Source organism: Peromyscus eremicus, chromosome 5 (genome assembly GCF_949786415.1).
Source record: "Peromyscus eremicus chromosome 5, PerEre_H2_v1, whole genome shotgun sequence".
Lineage (NCBI taxonomy): Eukaryota > Metazoa > Chordata > Mammalia > Rodentia > Cricetidae > Peromyscus > Peromyscus eremicus.
The window spans coordinates 122,223,634-122,241,648 of NC_081420.1; the positions used below are offsets into that span (position 1 = coordinate 122,223,634).

The window sequence follows — 18,015 nt, forward strand, 5'->3', positions numbered from 1 at the left end:
TCCATGCATGGTGGCTTCTGCTTCGTTTTGCTTTGCTGTTGCACCCTCTTGGAAGAATAGTAGAATGTATCACATCCTTCTTTGTGGGACATCCTCATGCTGAGCCTTCACTGACAGGATTTCCTTTCTTTATATGGAGAAACCAGATCCAGAACAAATTTCATGTTCAAGGTTGAATCCTGAGAAGCCTACGTAGTGGGGACTCTGTATTAGAGATGACACTGGCTTAATTCTAAAATGAGGCTACCTGAGTTCCTGTTCTGGTGCTGCTATGATCTGGGTAATCTTGCATAAAGATGCATGCTGGCTGGTTTTATGTCATCTTGGCACAAGCTAGAGTCATCTGAGAGGAGGGAGCATTGGTTGAGAAAATGCCTCTAGAAGATCAGGCTGTATGCGAGCATGTAGAGCATTTTCTTAATTAGCAATTAACAGAGGAGGGCACAGCCCATTATAGGTGGTGACACTCCTGGGCTAGCAGTTCTGTATTCTATAAGAAAATAGGTTGAGCAAGCCATGAGGACCACGCCAATAAGCAGCACCCCTCCATGACCTCTGCATCAGCTCCTGCCTTCAGGTTCCTGCCCTGCTTGAGTTCCTGTTCTGATTTTCTTCAATGATGAACAGTGATATGGAAGTGTAAGCCAAATAAACCCTTTCCTCCCTAAGGTGCTGTACACTATTGCAGCAATAGTATAAGACAGTATGTAACTTCTTTATACCTCAGCTATATTATATTTAAAATTACGATATGCCCTCCTTTCAAAGTTGTTGTAACATGAAATAGATGAGAATAGTGATCTGTCAGTAGTACGCCCTTGATCATCCTCAGCTACTGTCCAAGTCATCATTGATAGTAAAATATTTTGTTTTTATGTTTGAAGATGCAGAATATAAGTAGAATATGGCAAAGTCATCATCATAGTCAAAGTAAAAAGGCAGTAGGTCTTCCTGTTGGAAACTAAATGGAAAATGAAGTCAGAAATACAGAGCAGGACTTTGCAAGTGCATTTGAATACAAGAGTCAGGAAGATTATTTGATGCATTGCAGTAATTACTTAACTAAGTGATGCTAACTTAAGCCCACCATTAGGAGCACACAGCATAATCAAAATATGAGCAAAAGACAGATGCAGGGAGCTAGCCCCAAGATGCACTCTGCTCAGGCTGTGTGTCTTCCAATGTCATGGTGATAAGGGAGAGTAGAGAAGGCTGAGATCAAAGAGGTCTCCTGCCAAGGACACTTCTGGGTGATGACTGACAGTTTTCTGTTGGCTTTAGGAGAAATGGAGAGTTGCAAGAACAGGGTGTTGTAGCTGAGGCTATATATTTTTTTAGATTTATTACATTTGAGAGTATAGTAGTGGGTTATACAAGTAGAAATATCCCAAAAGCTAGGAACTGACAAACCATTTTGGAAATGAAAGGCCACAGTTTAACATTTTAGTATTTATAGATATGTGATTTGTGTTCTGATTCTCATTCTTTATATACACATAGAATGTATATATATTAAGATATATAACAGATATAATAATGTAGACATATTAACATATTTGTACTTCACTCCTACCTTTTAAATTATGAGTATAATTTAAATTGTATTATATATAATTTTAAGTAAAATTATAATTTTAAAAGTGAAAACATAGTGTATTTAATACATATGTTGATATATTCAATAGTATAAATATAATATACATTTAAAATACAAATATATATAATGTTAAAAATTAAAAGTATATAATATATAATTTCAAATGTAATATAAATTCTACGTAAGTTAAGATGTAATTTTATAAATGTGTGCAATTAAGAAATAAAAATATGGAACACAACAAGGTAAATAGTCTCTGACCCAGTTTGGCCCAGGGAACCATAGTTTCTCGTCTTCTTCTGTGTCTGTTGCAGGAGGGCAGGTTCTTGGTGGGACGGTAGACGTCAGGGTCTGGGTTAATGTCTGCGCAGAGGTGACTTAAAACGTCTATTTCTCTATGGTTACTGGATAAGCAGGCCTGGCATTTGCTGCCACATAAAGACAATGTGAGGGCAGGTTTGGCTCTTCTGCTGAGAGAGCTTTTCTGACTGCAGGAGCAGGACTCAACCAGTGGCTCTCCCGTTACCACCTCCTGCCCTTTCTTCATCTGTTCTCCGCTCTCCCAACGTGGAAGCTTTCTTCTTAAATGGAGAACAGAAATTAAAGGTATTTTCACCCTTTTCTTCCTCATTACTATCATAGTTACTAAAACAGTTCCCAGCTTCCCCACTCTACTCTCTTCTTGCAGTTGGCCTTAGAGAAATTCTCTTTCCCGCTTTGTGGAGTGGAGCCACCAACCTATCAGATCTAACACTGTCTCAGGTAGGCAGCCTCAGAAGTGTACTGGGTTAGCAGGGATTCAACTGGTGTCTCCTGTGGAATTGCTTGGTTGCAATGATGGGGAGAAATATGCATATGTTTGTAACTGAGAAATGATCTGTGTTGTAAGCACACAGTAACAGAAACTGAACTTAAGTATTAAGTTCATGATTGCAACAGCCATGTCATGTCCAGAAGACGATGTTTCTCCACATTCCTCCCCTTCCCCCAACTCCTACAGTCTTTCCATCCTCTCTTGGGCAGTATCAGCTGGGCCTGGGTGGGGGTAGTAAAGGTGTCCCATTTAGAGATGAGCACTCAACAGTCTCTGGTGTCTTCTCTCCCTAAGGCTGTCCAAAAATAGACTCTAAATCATTTCTCCCTTCTTTTTAGCACCTTGAAGCATCTTCTAAGCATGTCTATCAACTAGATAAAAAGGTAGGTCAACAAAATTAACCCAGAGTTCTTAAATGATGATTTTATTTTGACAGAATAATATCAGAAAATTCCTAATTTTATCGGCCTGTGGGATTAATGCGGAATAATGTTTGACTTCCTGGGTGTTGAGCAAACGAAGAGCAATGCCTTTGGCTCACACAGCATTACGAGATGAGCTAGGACTAAACAGGCTGCACGAAGCAGAATTTGGCACCAACAGGTTGGGTTGCTTCCTCATTGGCTATCAAAGGGATGACATTGCATTCTTTTAAATATTAACCAAACAGATGCATTTTACATAGTATTTAAATAAAAACAATTTGAGTTCTGGAATTCTATCCACTCTAATCAAGAAGTTTCTTAAACTAGCCATTAATAATCAGTCTATTTATTTATTTATTCTCTTAATTTACAGAGATATTAGAGATTAAGTGTATTTTATTAACATGATTTTATTGACTGCAAGGTTAGCTAAGGTATATTGCTTTTGCAAGAGATTTCTATAGAGATCAAATTTTCCCAAATACAACCTAGAAATTTTCTTATTTCTTTTAAGATAGTATTTTACTTCAGGTAAGTCTCTAAAATCTACAGTACATTATTTTTGTACGTGTAGACACTCACTTTAAATCTTAGAGAGTAGTTTTAGATATATATTATTATTTCTAATAATTTTGTTGGTTGATGGCATGATTTATTCTTCTTATTTGTGCTTATTCCAGAATTTTTCGTTTTCATCTGGGCTCTTGGAGGTGGCAATAATCTGAAATTCTGTGTTCCTCAATCTTCAATGTCCCATCTGAATTTTCTTGCATGCAGACAGAGAGAGAGGCCAGACCCTTTAGGTCCTTGCCTGAGAAGTCACATACATTTTTGGTCATAACTAGTCATGTAGGGAGAGGACATACGACGATTTGAGGAGAGAAATAGAAAGCCTACGTCGGTAAGGAGACTTTGGAAAAGGCATACGAAATAAGTGGGATTGTTGTGACCATCTAGTCCACATACATTGTGGGGCAGGTTTTAATTTCTCACATAAAGGGTAATTTTATTTTCTCTTTATGATGGCCAACAATTGGATTTTTCATATTTCATGACCGCAAGTAGCAAATAGTAATAAGAAAAATAGGCCACCATTTCAGTTCAGTCTGGATGAAGTTCCTGTTGACTGGTGTTTGGGATTGACGTCTGATGACGGCTGTCTGATGTGTCAGGAGGAAGGACTCACCTCTGTGAGAAAATCCAGCAGTCTGAGAGTCTCAGAGTCCGGACTATTGTGCTGTTTCCAGCGTTAGTAGGAGTTAGTAAATTTTGTCTCTCACTCACTGCCACTTTCTTACCTCTAGGATAAGAGCAGCGCAGCAGTTCAACTGCTCTTGTTTCTGTGTGTAACCCAGGCAGAGGGTGGGGAATTGCCCCTCTGCTCCATCCTCTTGTTTGATTTTTAGTAGGGCTGGCCATGAAATCTAGGTCCTTGAACATGCTAAGCAAGTGCTCTGACCACTAAAAGATACTTATAGTTCTTGTAGCTAGAGTTTTCCTGCCTGGCCCATAGTCAGGACAAATCTGTCACCCGCCAGCCCCACAGCCGCTCAGATACAACCAAGTAAACACAGAAACTTATATTGCTTACAAACTGTATGACCGTGGCAGGCTTCTTGCTAACTGTTCTTATAGCTTAAATTAACCCATTTCCATAAAGCTATACCTTGCCACGTGGCTTGTGGCTTACCGGGCGTCTTGACTTGCAGCTTGTCAGAGGCTGGCAGTGACTCCCTCACTCAGCCTTCCACTTCCCAGAATTCTCCTCTGTCCTTGTCCCGCCTACTTCCTGCCTGGCCACTGGCCAATCAGTGTTTTATTTATTGACCAATCAGAGCAATTTGACATACAGACCATCCCACAGCACTTCCCCTTCTCTCTCTCTCTCTCTCTCTCTCTCTCTCTCTCTCTCTCTCTCTCTCTCTCTCTTTTAAAGAGGAAGGTTTTAACCTTTACACATCTCCAAAGCCAGCTTGGTATATTTGGGAATTTGGGCGTAGCTTCTCTTACTACTTTCTGCTGGAGGAGGGTGCTGTATCTTATGGGGACATAAAGAAAATTTTAGGATTATGGAGTAGTCCATGAGGCTGTATTGTCTGAGCCAGTTGCCTTCAAACCGTTCTGGATGTTGGATCATCGGGGCCATGGTGTCATCAGAGACCTTTCAGGGGGTCTTGGCTGGTCAAACCTGATGTATCTTAATCTGGAACAAATCCATAGCCTCTGGCTTTCTGTGGAAACAAAAGCAGAGCCACTTTTCCAAAGCAACATATCCTCACGTCCAAATTTTGAAATCAAAATATACATTTTGGCATAACTCAACAGCTTTTGCAATCAAATGTTTCTCTTCAGTTACGAATATCAAAGAGAACATGATCCAGATTCTCTGTGTGATAGCCATCTTTACGTGGCTTATTTTTTATATTACCTTGAGCCTATTGCTGTTTTTTTTTCCTTTTAAACAAGTAGGTTTTTTTACATCATTCATAACTAGATATCACTTTTTAAGCCTTCATGACAGAAGGCTGCTTGGTTACACTGACATGTCTTTCCTGTTTATAGTTTCAGTGACTTTATAACTTATGGTTCTTGAGATATGTATGACAAAATAGAAAACACAATGTTGTCTATTAGATAAAAAACGAATTTCTAACATTTACATAAAAACTGTGACAATGAACAAAACATTCTAGTGTATAGCCTATTATGTATGTCAGTCATAGCCTGTGGCTATATCAAATATAATTTCATATCTTTTGACCTTTGGATGTGCTTCCAGCTCAGCTTGAACCCCGCTCAGTGAGTGTCTTGTTGCCCGAAGGTCTCAGCTCCACTCACATGCTTCTCGCAGAAAGCCTTCCCAACCTGAGCTCTTCCCACACGGTTGCGCATTACCGTCCTGTAATGTATACCACTATATAACAGCAGTTGCTGGGCGCTTGTCTGTCTTCCCTAGAGTGTGCGCTCAGTGAAGATCATATGACATCATCTTTGCTCATGGTTGTGTCATTTGCTCCCATAGTTATCAGAGCATTGCAGTGGGCAATAGCAGTAAAATTACCCTCTTCCTTTGACAGTAGAATCCCTCTTTGTGGGTCAGTACCAATGAGTTTGGGCATTGAAAACAAGAAGCATGCAATGATTTCGTGTGTTTGCAATCGATGAAGTGTTCTGCTTCATAATAGGTAACATACATAACACTGTCTTAGGGAGAGCAATATTCACAAGGTCACTTCTCAGGTTGTAGCTGTATAACCAAGGGCACAGTTTTTCATGATTTTGTATGATTTTACATTTCCTTAGAATATCAGGCAACCACAGTCACCCAAGTTAGATACTTCCCTCATGTCTTTGGTATGTTACCACATCACCATACTACCTGCTTTCGTCATGACCGTCTGCTTCCTCCAGCCTTTCTGTGGCCTCCTTTCATCCGTTAGTGTGATTATAAGTGTCCTACAGCTTCCAGTGCTTTCCTGCAGTGGACACCCAGTCTCTGACGATGTCTGTAACACACATGGGAGATAGTAAGTTTGCCTTTCATATCAGCTCGCTTTCTGGAGTTCCACGTCATTTCCTTCTGTTTTCCTGTTTTTAGAGCACCTATCAAACTGTTCATCCTGAAACAGCACTGAAGATTTCACACTCTGAGTTTATCCCCCACCTAAGAAAGTGTATGTCCTTATTAGGATCTTAATAGTGCAGTGACATTAATGAGCAACTTTTTTCTCCAGACCTGTATTTATACTTTTGTAGCTATGAATTATGCCCATACAAACAGATAAGCAAACTGAGGCATCATAAAGAATTTGGTCTTTCTGGCTAGGTTCTCAAATGTGGACATTTTAGACAATTCATTATAGGTTTGTGGGTTTCAGACACCTCTTCAGCAGGTGTTCATTTTAATATCCAGAACACTTGTGGCTACTGTTTCATTATCGTTACCCCATATATTTAAAGAGTCTTTTCTTGAGATCTTGGATTTGTTTTGCTTGTTGTAATCTATTTCTTATACTTAACTGAAGTGTATTGCAGGTAGGGTGCAAATTCAGGGGACTAACTTTGATGGGTTTTGTAGGGTTACATGATAATATTATTGTGAATCTCATATGAAGCTTTAATTTAAGTCACATAAACCATAGCATATCTGGAATATGGAGTTCCCAGCCATATGAAATGCCAGAACAGTTTTTCTTTGGAAGTGCTGATTTATAAAATAAGTCAGTAACTATGAGTTTTTGGAAAACATATGACATTACTATAATCACATCTTACAGCCTTACTGTGTGTTTGGGTCAGGGAACATTGTGTCAGAGGGGTCAGAAATATTGTAAGAGACAGAGGTTTCCTGCCTGTGAGATTGTGTATCCTAGTAACATCAAAATTACACCCATAAAATGTCCTTGACATGACTGCCCTAACGTGTGCTGAACAAGGACGACAGTAGTAGACATGCCAATGTGGCAGGAGGAAAGCCATGAGACAGCCCTACTCATGGCCCTACAGACAACCAAGGAATGCTGATGGTGGGAGCCACAATCTATTCCCGGGAAGTGCACGCCAATGGTTACCCAGTGCCAGATTGTCAGCCTTAAAACACACATACAGTAGTGTTATACAGACTGAGTAGACTGTATTTAGGAATATATATGTATATACATATATTCATGCTATGGCAATTAATGAAAAAGAGGGCATAAATTTGAAAGAGAGCAAGGAGAAGTATGTGGAAGGGTTGAGGGAGAAAAGGGAAAGGAGAAATGATGTAATTGTCATATAATCTCAAAAATAAAAGAGAAAATAACTTATAAATAAAGAAAACTAAAAAACCTACTCTAAATGCATTGCATATAGTCTTACTACTTCTTATTAAATCGTTTAATATTTCTCTATAATAAATACCTGTAAATACATATTTATTATCTATGTTGTATATTATATATACTTATATGCAAAACTAAATAACTATAATAGTTATTATATATCAATTTTTTGAAACACTTGCAGTGAAATACATTGCTATATAAATTGCCTTTCTGTTGCTGTGTAAGAAATCATGACCATCGAGACTTAAAACAATATCACAATGTTTTAAATAATTATCAGTTACATGGGTTCCAAGATATTCTCTCCAGAGTCCCTTGAGGTAGAAAGCAACATGTGGCCAGGCAAGCTCTTATCTGGAAACACTGGAAGCAATCCATCGTCCAGCTCAATACAGGTTGTTGGCTGAATTCAGTTCTTATAGTTTAGGAGTGAGGTTGATATTTCCACACTGGCAATCAGCAATGCTGCTTACCAAGCTGGGAGCTTTGGTGCTGTATTTCATGACACTCCTCCATCTCAAATTATTAATACTATACATGTATATAATTTTATGTCTAATTTTTCTAAAAATTTCTGTCTCTCTGGCTTCCTTCTTATCACACCAACTAGAAGACATCTTTCTTCCTTCTTTTCTTTCTTCCTTCCTTTCTTCCTTCCTTCCTTCCTTTCTTTCTTTCTTTCTTTCTTTCTTTCTTTCTTTCTTTCTTTCTTTCTTTCTTTCTTCTTTCCTTCCTCCCTCCCTCTCTCCCTCCCCCATCTGTCTTTCTTTCTTCTTTTTTGTTATCTATGGCTGATATAATTATGCCCCAATCAGCTATATCTCCAGTAAACTGTTCAGTATGACATGATGTAGTCATGTGACCCACCACACGCTGTGGGATAATATCTATCGCAGCATACGCCCACCTCCTGTAATTCTCCCACTTTCTAGGGGAAGCATAAATCTGTGAACCACAAAGAATTGGCAGAATTAATGGCACTAAGCCTGCAGCAGGCTGAACTCCAGGGCTTTGTCCTTACACAACACTCATTGTAGGGCTTGATTTTTATTGATGGGCCTTATGGAAAGCAGCCATATCATTGTACAGCCAGTCTGTGTGGGTCGCAAATACTGCTGTAAAAAGTACCACCTCAGAGGGCTCCAGTGCAAGCTTCACGCTCCCTCATCCCATAAAACAGCAGGTCCAGATGGTCGAGCATCACATAAATGATGCTTCATTATGCTCTACATATTTTTTGATTTGTTTGTTAGCTTGTGTCTGTTAGCGTAATCTGCCCTCTTCTATCTCTCGCCTTGATGCTGCCTTCTATCCTCCGTCTCGTGAGCACACTGAAGAGATTTGGCCAACCAGTGTCATGTCCAAATACCCATGGAAATTACAGTTTTTCTACTTCCTTGCGTTTTTCTCAGTTAATTGAGTTAAATGGCTGTGAGTCTCATAATGAGGCACTAAGGGAACTGCAGAAGATGCAAAATCAATTGAGGAAAAGTCAGCCAGGCATGGTGGCTCTTGCCTGAATACCAGAACTTGGCTTTCTGAGGCAGGAGGGTTGCTGTGAGTTTTAGCTTCTTAGTGAGTTATAGGGCAGCTTGATTACAGAATGAGACCCTCCCCCCCTCTCTCTCTCTCTCTCACACACACACACACACCACACACACACTCACACACACACACACACACAAGTGAAAAGAAAGATAAAGAAAATATAGAAAAGTAAAATCATATCCATGATAATAAGATACACGCAGATAATTAACTAGAGATCACAACAATCCACATGGACAAAAATGATCTAGCGCCACCATGAAAGAAGAGATGGATACAAGTGTTGTTCCACTGATCTTAAATAGAGTAAACATGCCATGCATTTCTTGGGCAGTAGGGTATAACACTTTCTGATAGAACCATTGCTTTCTTTTTTAACAGCTTGTCTCCATGCTGACCAAATAGGAAGTTACCTCTTCTCCTGGCATTCACCAGGCCAGAGCTAAATTCACAGTCAACTCACAGACTATAATCACTTCCAGTGTGTTTTGAATAGTGTGGATGATGGGTTAAACAGCTTAAATCTAGTTTACTTGCTAAGTCTTTAGGGAGAGGTCACTGCACATCACTGGACTGCAGTGTTCACACTTACAATTCCAAAATTACTATGAATGATACAAGTATAGTTTATGATGTTCTTGAGTCAATATCTCAGTTGTTGGAAGCAATCTGGGCTTGACTAATGAGAAATCTTTTTCTGGGTCTTGTTAAGATAGGAAAATCCAGGTGTGTGTATTTGTGTCCATGTTCAAGCAAAGTCTGGTGGAGATCATGTGGGACTTGCTGAGTGGGAGCACCAGGGCTGACTTCTTCCTTTAGAAGGCTTTTCTTAAAAGATTTTTGCTGGGGATGTCTTTCTGTGTGCTGTGAATGTGTTGCTCTGATTGATTGATAACTAAAATGCTGATTGGCCAGTAGCCAAGCAGGAAGTATAGTATAGGCAGGATAAGGAGAGAGAAGAATTCTGGAAAGTGGAAGGCTGAGTCAGGAGACAGTGCCAGCCCCTGTTGCCTGAGAAGTAAGATGTTAAGATACCAGTAAGCCACAAGCCATGTGGCAAGGTATAGATTTATAGAAATAGGTTAATTTAAGATATAAGAACTAAATAGCAAGAAGCCTGCCACAGTCATACAGTTTATAAGTAATATAAGTCTCTGTGTGTTTACTTGGGTCTGAGTGGCTGCAGAAGCCAGATGGACACAGGAAAACTCCAACTACAGATTTTTGTATTCTGAGATACATGGCTCTTTACTCTCTTGGGCCAGAAATATATTTATCTTGAATGCTTCTTCTCTTTTAACTTTGTACTTGATTGCATTTTAAATGAGACATAGATATTTCTGCTATCCAAGATAGATGACTAAAATACTAAATGAGTGTCAAATATAACACTGCAGAGCACAATTACTGTGGACACACATTGTCTTCTAAAAAGTTGGGTTTGCCTTTTTCTCTGTTATATATTGTGAGAAACATTGATGCTGTCATTTTGATGGGTTCTGCCTGAGATGCATGGCTCAGTTTTGACATGTCAAAGCCTTCATATGACATTTTAAAGTGTTAAAGGAAATTAAATAAACAGTAAAATTATAAATGGGGCCTAAGCTGTAACTGCTCCCACTGGAAGGGAGGATATTAGGGGTAACATGCACATAGGGAAATATTTTTCCTGCTAATAAAATTAGGACAATAACAACCAACACAGAATGGATCTATTTGCATTGCCATTTGGCGTAAGAAGGACAAGAGGGGCCTCCACCATGCAGGCACCTCTGTTGCTGTGTGTTCGCAATGCTGCCATCATGCAAGGGAAGCAGCTGCTTATCTGTTTTCATTTTGTTTTGTTTTCCATTTCTGTTGCCATTCTGTTAGTGCGCGGCTCCATAAAGCCGTAAGCTTCTGTTAGGGAGACTGCCGAGGCCATGTGCTTTGGAAGCTAGTGTGCTGATTGTCTAGCTTGATAGTGTGATGTTTTATTGTAGCTGGAGGGAGAAGTATGTGAGAGACAGGGAGGAATATGCCACCAGTATTGTGTCCTGGAGTCTGCTCTCCTCGGTCTATGTGTTTCCTTCTGTGGGATAAATGTTATATTATTGTTTCCGTTTCAAATATCTGAAGCTCGTCAGATGGCAGCTTCTGTCAGACATTGATGGAAAGCATTGTTGTAAAGCTGCTTCCTGGAGAGGGCTTTATGTCTCGGTTATAAAGTAAACGTCCATAAAATTTGATCAGAAAGCGTCTTTATGTGTTGCCATCCTGCTTGCTATTAACAGTTCAACACCGAGTGTTGGTTTTACTTAGGGCTGTGTCTGTCTTGGGTGTTTGGACATATCCTTCATCTTAGTACTGACTCTTCTCTTTCAGAACAGCTTTTCCACCAGCCTTCTGTAGGGAGGAACTACACAATTTGCCCAACTCATCTCCTTGTGCATAGACACCGAGCCTTTTGGGTATCTTTTTTGACATTTGAAACAATAAGGAAGCTGCTGAGACATGTTTCATATAAGATGGTCCTCACTATCATTGAAGAATTTGGAGATTATTTCACTGCAGCAAATATACTTTCATTTCAGTTCTGCCTTGTTAGAAATCCTTGTTTCAACTTTTTCTTTCTTTTAAAGAAATGCATTACTTTTCCAGTTTCACCATATGGGTTCAGAGGACTGAACTCAGGTCCCCAGACATGGCTGCAAGTGCCCTTACCCACTGATTCATCTCGCAGGCCCCCTCTTTACTTCCGTGGTCATGGATTTGTACTCTTACATGCTGAAATCTGTGATATTTGGTGGCACCAGTTCATACCTGATGTGTCCTGTAGTTCAGTGACATAGTGGTTCTATTCTATATTAATCGAATGATGAGAGACAGAGTGCCTGTATCCCATTACAACAAGATTTTCTTCCTTCCTCCTTCCCTTCCTCCCTTCCTCCCTCTCTTCTGTTAAACATTTTTGGATTGTTGCTTTGAATTCTTTTGTGAAATGAGTCATGAAAGTCTCGATTCCTTTCAGTTTTTCTTAGGAGTTGGCGTGTGTGATTAGCATCCACAACAAGGGGCAGCAACTTTTTCAAGGGTATTGAAAGTCTCAGTAATCTTCCATTGGGTCTGGAAACAGGTTTCTTGGTGTCTTAGTTATAGTACTGTTTCTGGGATGTAACATGATGAGGAAAAGCAACTCACAGAGGAAAGGGTTTATTTGTCTCACATAATGTGAATCACAGTTCACTGATAGAAGTCAATGCAGAAGCTCAAAACCAGGCAGGAACCTGGAGGCCGGAGCTGATGCAGAGGCCATGGAGGAGTGCTGCTTATAGCTGCTCAGCCTGCTTTCTCATAGAACCCAAGACCATCAGCCCAGCGGGAGCAACACCCACAATGAACTGGACTCCATCCCATCATCACTAATTAAGAAAATGCCCTAGAGGTTTGCCTACCTCCCAGTTTATGAAAGCATTTTCTCAGTTGAGGCTCCCTCCTCTCTGATGACTCTAGCTTGTGTCAAGTTGCTATAAAACTAGCCAGAAGACTTGGTGTTCAAAAGGAAACTGAACAACAAAGGCATTTCTCTACAATTCTTTTTAAAAATAAGAAAATAAATAAAAGTGTAATTAGTGATCTCCTCTAGCTGTCTATTTGTGAGTTGTGCCATGAGCAATACTGATGCCAAAATGCTGTCTGTGATCAGGAAACACATTTTCTTCCCTTCTCGTGCCTTTTGCTTGATAAGATTCCATTCTAGCACAGTCCTGAGTGGCTGTAGGAGCTAGACTGGGGCAACCAGATTCTTTGCACACCTTTCACTGCTTTCTAAGTTACGTGTTTTCTGTTTCTGCTGGAATCTGAGAAAATCCTTCACCCCAAGAGAAGCACTTGACTGGTTTCCCAAGAGTCCCAGATAAGACTCTTTTCCAGCTAGATGTGCACAGTATTTCTGTGGGTGCCCAGCTAAGCCATTTGTTGGCTTGACTAGGGGCTGTTCCTGCAGGGAGTTTTCGCCATAGGCTGTGTATAATTCTCAGATACTTAATGATCCATTTTGTAGATTTTGAGGCCAAGTGCCATTGTTTTTTGCTGGTAGCATACTGGCTGCAGACTACAATTTAGCATACAAATTTATTGAAGTATTATCAGCTGAGATATGAGTCTTGTAGACAATATTTCTAGTTCTAAATAGTCTGCATTGGAACAACTGAACTGCTCTTGTATACAGAAGAAATTATTAATATGAAACTTTGCTCTTATGTGTACTTTCCACTTTCAAAACCATTTTGCTGAGCTGTATTTTTTCTAAACATTTGCTCCAATACCAGCAAAAATAATCTTAACCATTACCATCACATACAAGTTACTAATAAACCAACACCCAGATTTGCTGCCTCCTTATGTACTTCTGAAGTTATGGTATTTGTGTGTGGGAGGGTGAGGGGTTGGCTGGAGAGATGGTTCCGCACCCAAGAGTGCTTTCTGCTCTTGTGGAATACCCAAGTTTGGTTCGCAAAACCCACCTAGATCAGGTGCCTCACAACCACCTCTAACTTAGGTTTTGGGGGACCTGATGCCATCTCTGGCATCTCTGGCTACTGCACTCATATACACATGTGTATAATTAAAACTAAAGTAAAAATTTTAAATTATAATATGATTTTTAAAAGAAAATTGCAGATCTAGGAAATATTTAATAATGATGAAATTTTCCAGTTTTATTAGGCAGTATAACTATGGGAAATATTGATAACTGAGTTCTTTGTATAAAGTTTTATCACGAATTATACATTTTCAGCATTAAACATTTGATCAAAGCCATTTTAGTTATAAATTTCTGGTTAGAATATATTTTTTCAGAAATGCCTTTTGAATCAGTGGGTCAGTAATGCAAGATGTGTAGTTTCATATATAGGCTCTGAATGCTAAGCAATGTGACTCCTTTCTTCTGTACAGTAGCCCATACAGAGTGAAGAGCCAGTCTCTGAAAGTTCTGAGACATTAGGGGTTGGTAAACAACGTGGTGTAATAAACTATTGTTAGAGTGGATTGCAGATGGCCTCTCCTCTTGGCTGTTCATCACTGTAGCAAGCTGGAGCACGTCATTCAAGTCCTTTAACAACTCCTGGCTCACTACCCTCTTGCCATGGAAAGTTGACCCTTTCCTAGGCTCGACACCAGGATCCAATAATCACAGATCAAAAAGGTTTGGGGAAAACATCTGACCCTGGGCAGACTTTTGTTTTTGTCATTATTTCTTGAACACTTTAGTGTGTTCATCTCCATAGTGCCGAAGCTGCATTCAGCTCAGCATTATGGGTAATCTAGAAATTCTTAAAAATGGGAGCAAGTACCTTACCATCAAGAAACTTGAGTATCAGTATGGTTTGGCATCAAGAGTGAGGGGTCTTGAAATCAGTCTGCAAGAAGAGGAAAGTAGAGGATCCCATTCCAAGTTTTTCTTGTTTGGGTCTTAGAAAAACAGTTGTATAAACTTGAGAAGGTAACGTTAAAGAGACAGAAGCGAGATTTAGGTGGAAGAAATGGTTTATAAGACATTTTCAGACAAATCTTTTCTATTCTTATCTTTACTGAGATCTCTAAAGGCGACATGAGCCAGAAATACCGAGAACAGATTTGTGGAGAGATTAATGTTTAGCTTCAATATGGAGGTCAAATGAAGAAAAACATGATGCAGCAGATATTTGAAAATTCAGATACTGAGGCAACAACCCAAAGCCATCCCGATAGGAGCTTCTGTTGAGCCTATGTGTTGGGGAAACAGAGAGTTCATGTGAAGGTCTTAATTGGTAGTGACCAGACCTGTACTTACAGAGTCAGCTGTCAACCTGTACCTTCCCCATGCAGTCAGCTCAGGTCTCATGCTTTCAGCACTGACAGCCTCTCATTCCCTGTAAAGAATGAGCACAGATGACCAGGAGATGTAAAACAATTCATTCAAGCAGGATTGTTTATCATGCTTGAGCCACAGTTTATCTGAGAAGTAAATTCTTGGGTTGAGTTTTCATAGTGGCTGAATTTTTAAAATACCGCATGAATTCCTATCAAATGAAACTGTTGCTCAACATCACTGTCTAAAGAAACTAGAGTCCTTCCCATTGTCTAGAATATTCAGTCAGATTCTTCAGTTTGGTTGCGAAGGTCACAGCCAGCAATGCCGGCTCCATGCTTCTTGTCCACACATGTGTTTCTTGACTTCCTTCAGAGCTTCTTCAGACAGTGGCGTCATTAAAGGAGTCTGCTGAGACAGTGGTTTCAGGCACTAACCTCCTCCCTAGTCAAAGCTGATCCACTTTTAATATCTACCTCCATTGCCACCTGATTCCAAAGCCGCCTCCATTTTGGGAAATGTGTGTTTGGTATTACTTATTACTCACATACCCAAGATACAGATGTTTCTCCTTCCCATCAGGAGATTTTATCACGTGTATATTCACAGCTAATTTATGTAGTGTATGCATTTTATTATTCTCTTCATGATAAAACTGAGCCCACCATGGTAGTGATTTTGTCTTCATTTTCCCCCTGAAAAGAAACAGGGAAACAGCATAAGATCAGATGAGGCAGAGAGCTGGGAGGCAGATCTTCACCTGGCTGTTGGGAAACATGTCTAGGTATTAGCTTGCGGGGATCGGGTTCATGGACCTGAACTTCTGTAGTGTTTGGGCTCTGTATTCCTCTGGTTTCTCCACAGAACGGAACTGATAGAATGACTCACTATTACAATGTGGAGTTATCAGCTTGGCTTAAACAGTTAGAGCGAGGGAATTTAATGGACTCCGCACACTGGAAAGAGAACTGCTCAGTCCACATGCCTCAGTGCCAGCCTGAGGGTGAAGCCATGAAGGTTCATTTTACGTCCATGCTGGGAGACTGAAGAAGCAGGGTCCAACGTCACCGAAGATGGCAGCATCAGGGGCGATGCATTCAGCAGCACAGAGAGAAGGCAAACAGCCAACAGGAACTTTACCTCACCTTTACCTCACGCCACCAGAGGGAGGACTTGCCTACACCAGGGGAGGGTCTCCCCTCCCCTACACCGGGAGAGGGTCTCCCCTCCCCACTACACCTTAAAGGAAAGAACCTTTCCAACCCTTCATGGGCAATCCTCTTAATTGATTGCAGGGCTAAACAAGGTGACAACCAAGACTGAACTGTACAGGCTCTCTAAGAAAGTGAGTCCCAAGTCAAGAGTAAAATGACAACACTTTAATACATTTCTTTAGAAAGGGAAAAATATTCACAAGTGCCAAGTATTAAAGGTCTGAAAAATACCAATTAACACAGAACCCTATTACATTTAACTTCCCGATTGATCTTTATAATACTTCCTTTCCTGCCATTTTAAAGACTTCTTACTAATTTTAGACAACGTGTGTAATATATGTCCGCATGGGGTATGTACACATGTGTGCAGGTGCTAGTGGACAGGAGAGAGCATCAGCTCCCTTGGAGCTGGAGATGCAATGGCTATGAGTTGCTCAACATAGGTCCTGGGAGGCAACCTTGGGTCCTTTACAAAAGTAGTAAGTACTTCTCATCACTAAAACCTCTCTCCAGCCCCACATCATGTGTTAGTGATTTTTCTCCTTTTTACTGGGTGAATAAGATGTGTTTCTTAGAAAGGTACATCAGTGTTTTTCTGCCCTAAATTGTGCTGAAGGGGACTTTTAAATGTGTCTCACCCAAATAAATTTATATTTAACATTTTATAATTATATTAGGATCAGATTGTATTGAGGTAAGAATGCCCATTTCCTCCATTTGTGAACATAGCTGTGTGGTTGTTTTCCCTAGGAATGAAGACCATTTTATACCAGTTGTTGGGCCTAAGGGTTGCTAATCTCAAAATGATAGCCCTCTAGAGATTTCTCTTCTCTCATCCCCAAGAAGACACACATACTTCTCGGGGCTCACTGTCCTCCAATGCACCTTGAGCAGGAGTGAGGGAAGAGGGTAGATACTTGCAAACTTTTTGATCCCTGTCTCCTAAAGTGGAAGAACACTCGAGGGCCATCTCAGCTTCAGAGTGCTGCCAAGGCCCTGCAATAGCGTCCAGCTTCCTACGACACGCTTGACTGTTTTAGTTTTAATCCCTTTGCTCCCAGGAACTATCCTGAAGGCATGTTGCATTGTACTGCATGCGCAAATATGTGCTCTGGAGACCTGAAGTGCCATCCATTTTGTAAAAAGCACAAACAAATCTTTTTAATAATAGCTTTTCTGGGAATGAGGGTGTAGGTCATTTAGAATATGTGACCCTGTTTCAGAAACATCCAGACCAAAGTGCAAAATGCTGCTTGCTTTCACAGAGCAGGTTTTCAGTGTGCACAGGAATGGCTGTGATTGCTTGCTGTAGGGTCGTGTTAGCTGTGACCAGCAAGCCAAAGCAGTCAGAATCCCTTCAGGAAGCCCTTCTGTAAGGACAGGAGGGTGTTGTTCTCTCCTGTGCTCCCTGTCATTTCCCCTCTCGGGGTCTCCCTGGCTTAGTCTTTTTTGAACTCATGGTTTTGGGCCATTGTGTTATGTTTTCAATCTTTCCATCCCTTAAGCTTCTGATACATATTTATGTCTGCCAGAACCTGTTCTTTGTTTCCTAGTGGCCTTCTTCAGAGCATATTTTGACTGTCATTTTTAGTAATTTATGCTAACTTATGAAGTATTTTCTTTGCCTGCAAGGTAAATAAATGGCTTTTCTCCTTTAGTCTATGAGTATGGTTGATGGAATGAGAGGTTCTTGGGCACTGATCATCTTCACTTCAAGGATAAACATCTATTTAGTCCTTTTACATTATTCTCTTG

At 40.3% G+C, this 18,015-nt stretch overlaps 1 protein-coding gene across 2 annotated transcripts in view; it reads left to right on the top strand.

Moving 5' to 3' along the window:
* Window positions 1-2,584: 2,584 nt before the first annotated feature.
* Window positions 2,585-18,015, top strand: part of Il15 (interleukin 15) — a 37,192-nt gene continuing 21,761 nt past the window's right edge. For both annotated transcript variants that reach the window (XM_059264333.1, XM_059264334.1), the window contains exon 1: window positions 2,585-2,794. The gene's annotated coding sequence lies outside the window, so the exon portion shown is untranslated. The remainder of the gene's footprint in view (window positions 2,795-18,015) is intronic.